The sequence below is a fragment of the Mesocricetus auratus genome, unplaced genomic scaffold (assembly GCF_017639785.1).
Source record: "Mesocricetus auratus isolate SY011 unplaced genomic scaffold, BCM_Maur_2.0 Super-Scaffold_15014, whole genome shotgun sequence".
NCBI lineage: Eukaryota > Metazoa > Chordata > Mammalia > Rodentia > Cricetidae > Mesocricetus > Mesocricetus auratus.
Genome location: NW_024429186.1, coordinates 63,307,499 through 63,320,324, shown reverse-complemented (window position 1 = coordinate 63,320,324; position 12,826 = coordinate 63,307,499).

The window sequence follows — 12,826 nt, the reverse complement described above, 5'->3', positions numbered from 1 at the left end:
TCTAGCCATACTGAATCTCTTAGAAGAGGTACCCTTGAACAAATTGTTACAGGAGACCACTTTCTGAACATAACACCAGTAGCACAGACACCAAGATAGACAATTAATAAATGGGACCTCCTGAAACTGAAAAACTTCTGTAAGGCAAAGGACACAGTCAACAAGACAAAAAGGCAGCCCACAGAATGGGAAAAGATCTTCACCAACCCCACATCTGACAGAGGGCTGATTTCCAAAATATACAAGTAACTCAAGAAGCTAGTCACCAAAACACCAAATAATCCAATTAAAAATTGGGGTGCAGAACTAAATAGAGAATTCTCAATAGAGGAATCTAAAATGGCTGAGAGACACTTAAGAAAGTGCTCAACGTCCTTAGCCATGAGGGAAATGTAAACCAAAACAATTCTGAGATACCATCTTGCTCCTGTCAGAATGACTAAAATCAAAACCACCAACGACAATTTATGCTGGAGAGGTTGTGGAGAGAGGGGAACACTCCTCCACTGCTGGTGGACCTTTTGGGTACATGCCCAAGTGTGGAATTGCTGGATCTTGTGGTAGACTGATTCCCATTTTTCTGAGGAATTACCATACTGATTTCCTAAGTGGCTGTACGAGTTTGCAATCCCACCAGCAGTGGAGGATGTAAAATGAAGGCAAACGCAGCGGCTCATTCTTACAAGGAGAATGGCGTTTATTCTTACAAAGGCAGGCATGGTGGAAAATCCCCAAGGTAGAAGTCTATTTTCCCAGGGCCCTCCGGTAAAGGGTGGGACAAAACCAGGAATTAGCATTTAGACAAAGGATGGATGGAAAACTGGAACTTGCTGCAGGCCTTACTGGGAGGAGGGGATGAGAAGTGTTTAGCTAAAAGCTCCTAGTACAAGCAGTCAGCAGAACCCCCATGGGGGAAGGGTGCAACACTGCCTCCCTTTAACAATGGTCCTTGAGCATTAGGTTGAGGTATATACATTCCCTTTAGGACTGAGAATTCCTAAGTTTCTTATTCTCTGCACCCTGGCCAATGGGGGTCTTTGTGTTACTTATTATCTGCTTCAATTAGAAGCTTCTGAGATGAGAGATGAATTGGCCTCTATCAATATTCTTATGTATTCCAGTTTCTTATGCATTTTCTTCTTTTTTTAACACATTTTTTAAATTGATTCTTTGGGAATTTCACATCATGCACCCAATTCCGCTCATTTCCCAGTCCCTCCATACCTGCCCTTTACCCTTGCAGCATCTTCCCCAAAATAAAAAACAAAAACAAAAAAACATTAAAAGCAAATCAAACCAACTAAACAGAAACCAAAACCTCTGTGTTCCTCCATCCTTCCTGCCTCTCCAACATTTCCTCATTCATTTTAGTAACATTGGGCCTGGATAGTAGCTGAACTGGTCTGTCCAGGTTGCTGGGACTGTCCCCTCAGGTGAGAGGTGAGCTGTCTTCCATCCATGCCATCAGGGTCAGCTCTCCCAAGCCAATGGTGGGGTAGGGCCATATGTGTTTTCTTGTAGTCACACACCCAGGTGCAGGGTTGGCTCTCCCCTGAGGTCAGGGCTAGCTCTCCTGCTGCAGTGTCCTGTGATGGGCAGGACCAGTTATCCTAGAGCCAGTGAAGGGTGGGGCCGGCTCAGCATGGCCCTGATTTTATCACACGTGGTTCCTATGGCCCCCTGAGGCGATGTGGGCCACACCCAGGCTGCATCAGGAACACAGACCCAGCCTTGACAGCAGCTCAGGGCCAGATGACACTGTGGCTTCATGTGGCAGTACAGGCCACTCAGATCTGTATAGCCCTGATTGCAGCGTGGCCCTTATGCTCTGATGCAGCCACAGGTCATGGCCCAGACCCTGGGCCTCTGTGTGACCTTTGGTGACAACATGGGCCACAGACCTCAACGCAGACCCTGGCTGTCACAGAACCATGGACTCTGGCCAGACTCAGATTAGAGTGGCCCAGCAGCAGTGTGGCCCTCGGGCATTGTCTCAGGTGGCTGACCAGACCCTGGGCAATCACATAACCTCTGCTGAAACAGGAGCCACAGACATCAACTCAGGCCCCGACTGCTGCAGAGCCAGGCTGCTGTAGGGCCTGGACATCACCACGGCCCCAAGTGGCAAACGGGCCTCCCACACCCATCCGCCCCTCCCACCCTCACATCTGTTCCACCTCTCTCCACAGCACGAGAACCATTCTGATTCTCTTTCTTTCCCATTTCTCCACCACACATTTGATCGATATAATGACACACCCACCCGGTACCAAGCAGACCCAGGCTGGCCTGTGGGTGACCAGCACCTGCCTGAGCTCAATGGCATCAGGTGGGCCATGGATGTCTTCTCCCTTAAGCATTTTTTAAAACTCCACTTGTATCTATTTTTGTTTTATTTTCAAAGAATATAACCCTCCATTTATCCATGTAAGAATCCTGTAAGCACACATTGCTTTTGGAATATTCTGCTAGTTTTGACATTTTTTGAGATTTTATTTCTTCTTATTGTAAGTGTATGAATGCTCTGCCTGTGCTTATGTCTGCTGTTCAATGCCTGCAGAGGCCAGAAGAGGGTGTTGGAGCCAGCGTTACAGATGGTTGTGAGCCACCATTTGAATGCTGGGAACTGAACTTGGGCCCTTTGGAATGGATCCCCCTCTCCAGGTCTTTTCTTTCTTCTCTGAGAGATAGTCTCCCTCCCTCTCTCTTCACTTATCCCTCTTGGAAAGGTTGTCTGTGTCCTAGTTCCCAGAAACCCCAGCACTCTCATTGCCTGATACAGAGGTGGTAGGACTCCCACCCTTTGTGATGGGTTGCACATTTACTTTCTGAATTTGTGAATAGCTTGCGTGGGTGGGGTCTGTCAGTAGTGACCTTGATGTCAGGGCTGTGGAATTTCCTCTGGTCTCTCCGGTTTACAGGACAGCCCTATTCCTCTTCTTTCAGGGACCATCTCTCTTGATTTGAGAGCTTTTCCCTATTCATTGTGGTATCTTCATTGATGACTACATTGTTCTGCCCATTTCTGATTGTCCATGTCTTTGTTGGATTTCAGAATGTTTGGTTATCCTTGTCTTTCTTGGATTTCAAAATGCAACCAGGGCAAGCAAGTCCGAATTGTCCTTGATTGTCATCAGAGATAGGTGGCAATGATTAAAACTGATGACAGGAATGCATCGGTTCTCAGGATCTGTCTTGGTGTAGTTAGGGTAGCAAATGTGAATTGTGACAGGGACACTGGGCTTTCTTCATCCTTTTCTCCCTAACGTCCTGTCTTCACATCTTGCCCAGCATTGATTGGTACCCAACGCAGAGGGTTTTGAGAGAACTGCTTTGGGATCACGCTGACCTGCTGTCTTTTCTAGCACTTTGCTGAAAACTAGCTTATTTATAGCCTCTGACATAAGGGATGGGACAGTCTGTGTGGCTGTGTGTTGTGTATGGAGGCTGAAATCCAGCCTGTACCGAAACTGGGGTAGTCCTACTAGAGCACATCTAGTTTGCCCATAGCATGGATAAAACAGTCAGATTGTCAATGTTCTCCCTGTCATCTTTACTGACAGGCTGCAGATGAATCTCCTACTGGGGGGGGGTCTCAGTAAGTTGTGCCAACAGGGTGAGGGCCTAGCACCAAGTTGTCTTCATACTGTTGGTTGCCAGGAGAAACATCAGAGGCTGGGATTCTTTCCTTATTGCATTGTGGAGCCGACAGGTAAAGTGTAAGCCTCCTTTTTTTTTTTTTTTAGCCGAGTTATAACAGTCATTTTCTCTAGTCCTCAAAGTACCTTTGACTAGATCATCTCTCAGCCTTTTTTTTTTTTTTTTCTGCAGAGGTTCCCTTTGGGTAACACCATCTCCAAATTGATCTTGTAGTGACCAGGCAGTAAAATTCAGCTTGTCTTACACCTGAGGGGTGAGGGTGATGGCTCACCTAGCAAGACTTTAGGTTTAGAAGTAGGGAGGGTTTGATGAGCTTCTCTGCTCCACAGCATTGTGTTAGTCTGGAGAGAGTTGGTGGGGGAGGGGGATGTATCAGCATTGATGTTTTCAACCAGTCCCTGAGAACATCTGGAAGTATATGTATTCCTTCCATGACTACTATAAAGAAAGTAGTCACTGAGTACACAGAGCAGTGAGAAATAAAATCTCCAGAGAGCTAGGGACCCTGACATCATGGACTTTACCAAACGGCCTGTAAAACAGAGTCTGAGGCACCTGTTTCTGAGTAGGTCACAGACATTACCATAGGGAACACAGGGGAGATGCAGGAGTTACACAGAAGTACCAGGGAGCAGAGAATGTGCTCTGATGTCTGCTGCATTTAGAGAGTAGCACGGGAAGTTTGTAAATGGACTATAGACAATGGGGCTATAGGTAGAGTAGAACTTGAGATCCACCAGAAAATAAGAATTTCGTGATGGTAGCCATTTGGAGTGTTGAAAATCCAGAGCCTCGACAGCTATGCTGCCTTGAGTTCATATCACACACATGTTTTTACTTCTCTCTCTTTAATCACTTCTTTTTTAGTCAACTGTTCACAACCATCCTTCTCTATCATTAAAAAAGCTTCTGCAGTTGGCTTTGCATAAGGCATGTTTCCTCCCCTCTGAGGGGAATAGTGTTCTCATAATGTGCTGTGTGTTCTGAAATTGTGCTGCATTGTATGGTTTTCACATGTAGCTCCTTATTTCATGGTGCCAGCGATCCCACGAGTTGGTCAATAAGGATGTGATTATTATGAGATCTTTCAAAAAACCTCGAGGTGGTCTTTAGTGTTCCTGGAACTGACCATGTAAGGAGATTTCCATCTCACAAGAACAGAGTACTAGCAAATTGTGACCACCATTTTTTAGAACAAGTTTAAGGGTCCCTAAAGAAGATCTTCTAGAGAAGAAGGAACATATGATTTTTCTTAAGTCTCTTTAAATGAACAAATATGTCTTGCAGTCAGATTTGAATCAATGAATGTTGGTTACAAGTCAGGGAATATTGGTATCTTCCTAGGCAAGTTTAATGATATTCCTTGCCAAGGAGGAACAGGGATTGGAATTTTTGGGTCCATTGAGGCTGAAAGTGTATGCTGAATCCATATGCTGCCTCAGGAGAATCATGAAGTGTGAATAATTAATTTCTCAGTGGTATTTTCTCACTCACCCAAAGAGGCCCATTATAGTAAGTTTTGTATTCAACTCTGTTTTATAGATCAGATGGATTCTTTGATCTGAGGTATTGGTGCTGAGCAAAAAGAGTTTTCAAGGGATATCTGTGCACCATAAACAAACAGAGTTTTCACTTCCCAGAAGTCAGCATCAAGGAGGTTTCAGGCAGCGTATCAGATTCAAGGGAAGATGGAAGCAAGGAGAGTGTGTCAAGATCACCCATGCTTTTCCTAGAGCACTAGTTAGCCTGGATGCGGCGGGGACAAATACCTGACAAAGGTGACTTGAGGCAGGAAGGGTTCATTTTGGCTGACAGTTTGAGGGTTCAGTCTATGGCAGAGGAAGCATGGCAGCAGAACCAAAAAAAAAAAAAAAAAAAATCCAGTCTCCACAGGCAAGAAACTGAGACTCCAAGAGGTTTGTCTAAGGCCTCAGAGGAACAGCCAGAGGATGGTTTCTCAGAGCCATACTCTATGTAGTTGGATCACCTTTTGAAGATTCCTAATTTAGTTCTGCATCTGATGTGGCCAGTGTCCCTTCCTTTTCTTAAGGGAGAGATCATGAATCTGCTGTTAATTTCCTTATTATCAATGATGCCAGAAAGTCATGCTAAGTTTACAAACCAGACAAATTTCTACTCCTGTTCTGGGACATGAGTTAAAAAATATTTTATATAAAAAATAAAATGCAGAAAAAATCCTGCTTAGTAATGGATTTTGTTCTTACTAATGTTCATTTCTTTCTCCCTGTGTCTTTTTATTCTGGTGATGTCTTTGGGCTTCCTGGAGTGAATGATGATTTGTTGTGAGCAAGATAGAATTTGTTCTTGAGTCCTGCTGGTGTAAACTCTGAGATAAATAAATGGAAACAGATAAAAGTCTCAGGAATAAACCAGACCACTTACATAAGCATATGAGCTAGCCTTTTCTTTCCAGTAGGAAAAATTCATAGAGCTAGTAATTATCTCCTTGACTACATGTAGGACTTTCACTCAAGATACCTTTTATTTATTCATATGTGGCAAGATAGAGGATTTCTTCATTCTCTTTGTTACCATTTTTAGGAGGGGCCTCTGTCAGTTTAATAGGTGCCTTAAACATAGTAATGCTCTGTTAAACAAGGGCCTTGGATAAGGAGTATCTAGAAACTTCACTTGGCTCCCTTACTAGCTCCCTGAGGCTAGTCTGTGTCCTATCTTGACCTGAGCTTGAATGAATCATGCTTGAAACAATCCAAAGGGAAGAGGGCCACTGACTCTCTATGTCCTATTCCTGATAAGGTAGCATTCAACGCTGCTGTAGCATGCTGTCTATCTCTTTGACATTTTCGCGTTGCTTCTTTCTATTAAAAGTCACTAGGTTAGCCAGGGATTCTTAGGCTTCGTTACAATTTCTGGACAAACTCTGCTTGCTGGTATTTCTGTTGCTATTGAGAATAATAAAAACTTCTGTTTCGCTGTTGCGGAGGGTGTTTGTAGGTGATGGACAAATTTGGCATTATGAAAAGACAAAGAATAATGAAAAAGATGTATTACATCCATTTTCTATTTCCTGAAAGTAGACTTCCTTTTATTTAGAACTGGGTAGTGAGAAATTTGACACAGTGCCTGCGTTTATGTGGTGAAAATCATGATTTTGGTAAGACAGAGAAGTATCACATAGGACCATCTGTGCATGAGTATGTAATCTACAAAGAACCTGCCTCCAGTGAATAAGCATATACCCCTGCCCTTAGTCAGAAGGAAGGGGAGACTTGGTCATTTGCCTCCATGAGCATGTCATTTTGCAATTCCAGTAACACTACGAGTCTAGTTATCTACTTACCAATGAGAAGGGAAACACCGGCCAAGACCAACATTGAGGGCTGGAGATGCAACTCAGTGCTAAAGTGCTCAGTGGTTTGCACAGAGAGCCCTGGCCAGGGTCAGTTCCCAGCCCTGAAATAACTCCATGTCTCCATTAATTAAGCCATATTTCTGGAATAGTGTAGATGTACGATACGGTCTTTGGATCCCAGATTAATGATCTTGCCTGTCATCTTTATTTTGCTCTGTTGGTGACCAGGAACAATATAGAAACGCTATAAAAAATTTCTGGATAGCTCTTCTGTGTTCCCCCTTTACTGGACTTCATGATTTTAAAGTCAAAAATCATAGATGGCTCAGTTCCTAGGGTCCACATGATGTAAGAAGAGAACTGATTCCTGCAAATTGTCCTATGGCCTCTACGTGTATGCCATGACATGTGCGTGGTTCCCCTCAACAAAAAATAAATAAATGCAATACAAATAAATTTTAAATCTGTTTGTTAGAAAAACATCTTATCTAGCCCTGATCGATACAATGCTACACAGAGCTATTAAATGCAAGGTTTCTGGTTTCTGGTTTTTAGCTCTGTGCTTTAGTAAACTGTCGAGAAAGCCAACAGAAAATAACAAGCTTTCTAAACTGGGCATAAGCAGCCATGTGGGCTTTGACAGAAAGTTACAAAGTACAGAGATTGGGAGGAGACACTTAGGATCTGGTTAGCATAGAAAGAGAAAATATCCTGGTAAACCTATGTAGAAGCACAAGCCAACTGTGTCAGGGACAGTTTCTTAGTGTGTTGTGAACTCTTCTAGGAACTTGAACATTTTCCCCCCTCAGAAAGGGTCTCACATAATAGACTAGGCTGGCCTTAAACTTGCAATTTCCTTGTCTCAAGTCTCTCAAGGGCTGAGATCCGTGTGTACTACCACACACAGCTCAGGACTTAAATGACTAAACTCAAAGATAAGGACAACATTGAGACATGGTGGGCATGAGTTAAGTGTCTTTGTAGCTACTAAAGTAGTGTTTTGCCCCCAGTGAACACTCACTAATAAATTACATAGAATTTTCTGATGATACGAATGATATTAGTAGAAAACCCTGATTTTGTTGTTCCATCCCTTCTGTACAATTTTGTGATTCTGGGAGGGTCAAGAGGCAGACTTAGGATTCTGGAAGAGATTTGGTGTTGCCATGACGTGCAGTGTGAAGGAATTCTCCTGACAGATGAGTTTGGAGAGAGGTGAAGGGCAGGTACCCTTCAGCCAAGGCCTTTGGGATTCCTCCTGAGGTGGAGCCATAGACGGGATTTTAGTGAGCAGTGCAACACGCTTAAATAAGCCGTAGAAATGTCACCAGATAAGATGTAAGCCTTGGCTTAGAAGAGTGTAAGCAGGGACTGAGAAACCAGCTGGAAGGATGTTGGGGAAAGTCTGGGAAGTTGTAACTTCTGTTTGAACTAGGCTAGTGGCAAAGATTGGAGACATACAGCTCTATCTAAGAGGGAACTGACGGTCCTTGATACTGGTTGGATGGAGGGACCCTGAGTGACGAGGAGTGACATGTGACTTGCAGGGTCACCTGAACAGAGATAGTAAGTAGTGCTGTAAAGAAAGAGACGTGGAAAGTGACAGAGGGAGGTGATCAGTTCTATTTTCTACATACCGACTTCGCTGTGATGCTTGTGAGGCATTCATAGGTGGGGAGGGGGAGCGGGAGCATGCCAACAGAAACACAGGCACAATTATAGATGTAAAGAACCCTAACCACGCGTGGTCAGACAGGTAACAATACACACAGGGAGCGAGCTTGGGAAGAAAGAATTTGAAGAAAAGGGGAATGGTATAGCTACTTTGCCTTTAAGTCATCTTGTTGCTGCATTCCCAAATATTGTAGGTTACTCATGATGGAAATGTTCCATATTGGGGGAGTGGGTAAGAAAACCTGTCCAGCCAGTACTGTGTGAATGACATTACCTAAAGGTCTTATTTACAGTTGCCGGGGTTCTGATCTCTGATGATTTTTACCTAATGCTAAAGGAGATGAGAAGATATCATCTTTATTTATTGTTCAAGTTCACAAATACTAGCTAGTGAAGAGAGTGACCTAAAAATACTCTGAGTGCATTAAGGTAAGTACACTTATTTTTCAAAGGCCATGTCTTTTGGCTACTGTCTAATGTGATGATTGGTGGGAATGGAACCTAAGAGTGGCAGGAAATATTAAGAGAAGGTGGCCTTAAAAGAGCAATGGACTGAATCTGTTCCCAGAGGGAGGTTTGAAGAACGATGACCTTGGGCGCTTCTTTTCCTGTCTGATTAGCAGGTTCTCGTTTGAGCGATTGGGTCCATTATTTCAAATCTACTCAGAGGTCTACCTAGGGGCTCAGTGGCAGAAGCATCATAGCCGCTATATTTGTCTCCGTTACAGGCAGTGGGTGCTGTAGAAGGCAAGCTATAAGGGGTTGCAAGTGGGCGCTGTAGCATCAGGGCCTTCTTTCTCTGTAGTGGGAAGAGAGCCAGCAGGGTCTCAAAAAAGTACGCTTTCCCCAAACAGCCCACTCCCTAGGTGCTGGTGAAGAGATGATGATTCACGCTTAGATGCTCTTCCACGCCTACCCCCTTTCCTAACGACACAAAACCTGAGTCAGCTAAGAAACAGATTTGCTCTTTTTTAGTCTTAGCAGCATTTGGGTCTAAAGACAGACTGTGGGAAGGCAGATCCCTAGTTACCTCCTCCCCAAGCTGGTGCAGGAATTTCAGAACTGGTGCATGGAACCCAGAGCTGGTGCTGAATGTACAGCTTTGACTACCTCACATTCAACACTGGGCTTTTCTCTCTCTAACAAAGGATGATGCATTAGGGGGTCTTCTAGGGTCCCCTGCCTGTGTCCTCTCAACCTGGTTCCAACCGAGTCTGTCCTTCCATGGCGAGCTTGGCTGGCTCATGGGTGCTGTGCTGTGCTGTACTTGGGCAAGAGAAGCGATTATATGCTAGTATGTAGAGAAGAATCTCGTTTCCTGTAGAAACCCAAGAAGGAAGAGTCTTCCAGGGTGAAAGTGTACTTATCCCTCTGGGAGATGGAGGACAAAGAATGCTGTGGGTTTCTAAGGAGCCGAGAAATGAGAATGATTAAATTCTGCCTGGCTCTTTCCATGCTTGCCCAGTACCCTGGCCTGTTTAGTTTGTGTTTGCTCCTGAGAAAGCTTCCAGGTCTAAGGAAAGGGTATCAGGAGGAGGCAGATGTAACAAACCTCGTTCTGACACTAGGTTGTTGTGTGACCTTGGATCGGTTGTTGAACTTTACATACCACATTGTCTTTACCTGTTAATAGATGATGCCCCATAGGAAGACTAAACGAGCTAACATATATACAGCAGGCGTGTGGTGTGGGGAGGTCACTGTCTGCATCTCCAGTCCCTTTACCCCCCTCCCTTTTATCCCCTATCTGTTCTCACCTTTGGTGCTAAGGGAAGTCTTCCATTGTTTCCTAGTGCTTTGGTCCTAGTATTCCATATGCATCACTTGGCCTTTTATTTTGGAGATGAATTTCTTATATTGTTCTGGTATTACTGATTTCCAAGGGAATTCTACTTATCTTTCTGCAATGGCTGGCAAAGTCTTAGTTACATGGTAGAAACCTAAGCAATATTTGAATGAATGACTGTAGAGCACACTAAATTGTAGAGAGAAGGGAGCTATATGTGCAGTGTTAAAGCCTCAATGGATGCTTAAACCAGCTTGCTTAGGTTTGGATCTTAGTGCTGCCAGTGCAGAGCTTTGCAAGTCTAGGGGATTGCTTGGCCTCTCTGTTCCTTGATTTGTCCATCTGTAAAATGGTTGTGATAAAAATAAAACCTTTATGCCCAGGGCTTTTGTGACGACCCAACAAGTTACTGTTTGAAGAATGTTTCGACTGCTGCTGGAGAGAATTCATGATCACTATTTTAAAGGGCACGGCACAGGCTTGTGATCAGACAAAACTGTTTAGAGCCTGTTATGTGGCTTTGTCTCACGTGCCCCGGGACAGAAATTACTCAGCTCGTCTACACCACACTTCTCATTCCAATAGGAGCAAAACACTCTCATCAGTTGTAAGGGTGAGATTGACATGAGGACCCAAAAGCCCTGCACGTGTTTGGTGACTGTTGCCTTTTAAAGCCCAGAAAGAGTTTTTGTCAGTTGCCTCATGGGGAATTCTTGCAATAGCCCAGGCCCTGTTAACCAACCAAAGACCTGGGAGTGAGAGAAGATGGAGTCAGGTTGACTGTGGGTAAACTGCAGGGAGAGATGCTGAAGCTACTTTGTGTTGGTTTTAGTTGTAGCATCAATTCTTGACCAAATTAGGTATTAACAAATTTGCGTTTGGAAGGAGCTAGAGATTTTGCCCATGTGAAATTCCAATACAGGTCTATACCCGTCATGTTTCAGCGTATCTGTCACTAGGTAAGGCATTTCTCGTGTTTGTCCTTCTGTGGCCAGCTGAGCTATTGTCATGGTGATGGATCAGCTGCCCCCTGCAGCCAAGTGACTCTGTGGCTCTCATTCTCAGAGAAGGTGAAGTTGCCCAAGGCAGACTTCATGTATTCAAGGGGGACACTTGGCCTATTCTCTTAAACTGGAGGAATTTAAAAACACACTGATGTTCACAGGGACCTAGTTTCTGTGGTTCAGATGGTTGATGCTTACTCTGAAATCTGATTTGGCCCCGAGTGATGTTTTCGGTCTATGGAGTGACCTCTCTCTTCCCTCTCAGCTGTGAGGGGACTGTCCTGAAGGAAGAGATATTTGAGGCGGTAGACTCAGTCAGAAGCTCCACTAACTCTGTCAGTCCTACAGGGAGGGTACAAAGGGGAAGAGAAAGCAAAGAGAGCCAGGCAGGCCTTGACACCAATGGAGTCGTCCAAGGTGACTTTGCTGTCTTACCATAATAAAATTGGAGGCCTGACCCTGTCTCTCACTGTCCTCTGGATCTTCATTTAGACATTGTGGTTCAAGCATCTTATACTCATTTTCTCTTTGTATCTTAATTACTTTTTTTTGTTTGTTTGTCTGAAGGAAGTTGGGCTATGGGAGTTTAATCTTTCCAGATGAGGTTGAGGACAAACACCAGGCACTACTGAGTTTACTGAAGAAACAAGCCCTTTTATTTTTTTTTCCTGTTTTTTGTTTGTTTGTTTGTTTGTTTGTTTGTTTTTGTTTTTTGAGACAGGGTTTCTCTGTATTGTTTTGGAAGCTGTCCTGGAACTCGCTCTGTAGACCAGGCTGGCCTTGAACTCACAGAAATCCGTCTGCCTCTGCCTCCCAAGTGCTGGGATTAAAGGTGTGTGCTACCAACGCCTGGCTCCTGTTTTGATTAGAAAACTACATGAATTAGTAGAAGAGGATTTTCAAACTATAGCTATAATATTAAATTGAAATTTGCTTTCTGCCGTTACTTTTTGGTCAGCATTTGCATATGCAAATATCTGGGTGTGATAACTATAACAAGGGTTTGTCTTTGGATTTTTATTTAAAGGGTAGGGCTTTAGGTTCTAGGGCAGGAAATGTTCATTGACTGATTAGGACCATAGGGCATGAATACATTGCTATTGCCACTTGAGTCTTCTCTTTGGTGTGTGATTGTGCTAGCTAGAGTGAACAGAATACTCCCAGAGGGCTAGTCAGAGATGGTTTTTTTTTTTTTCTGAGTATAGGTATCTTAGTTACTAGGGTTACTATTGCTATGATAGTAACATAACCAAATAACCAAAGAACACTACAGCCAAAGAAACTTGGAGAAGAAAGGGCTTATTCAGTTTAAACTTCCACATCACAGTTCACCATCAAAGGAAGTCAGGACAGGAACTCAAGCAGGCC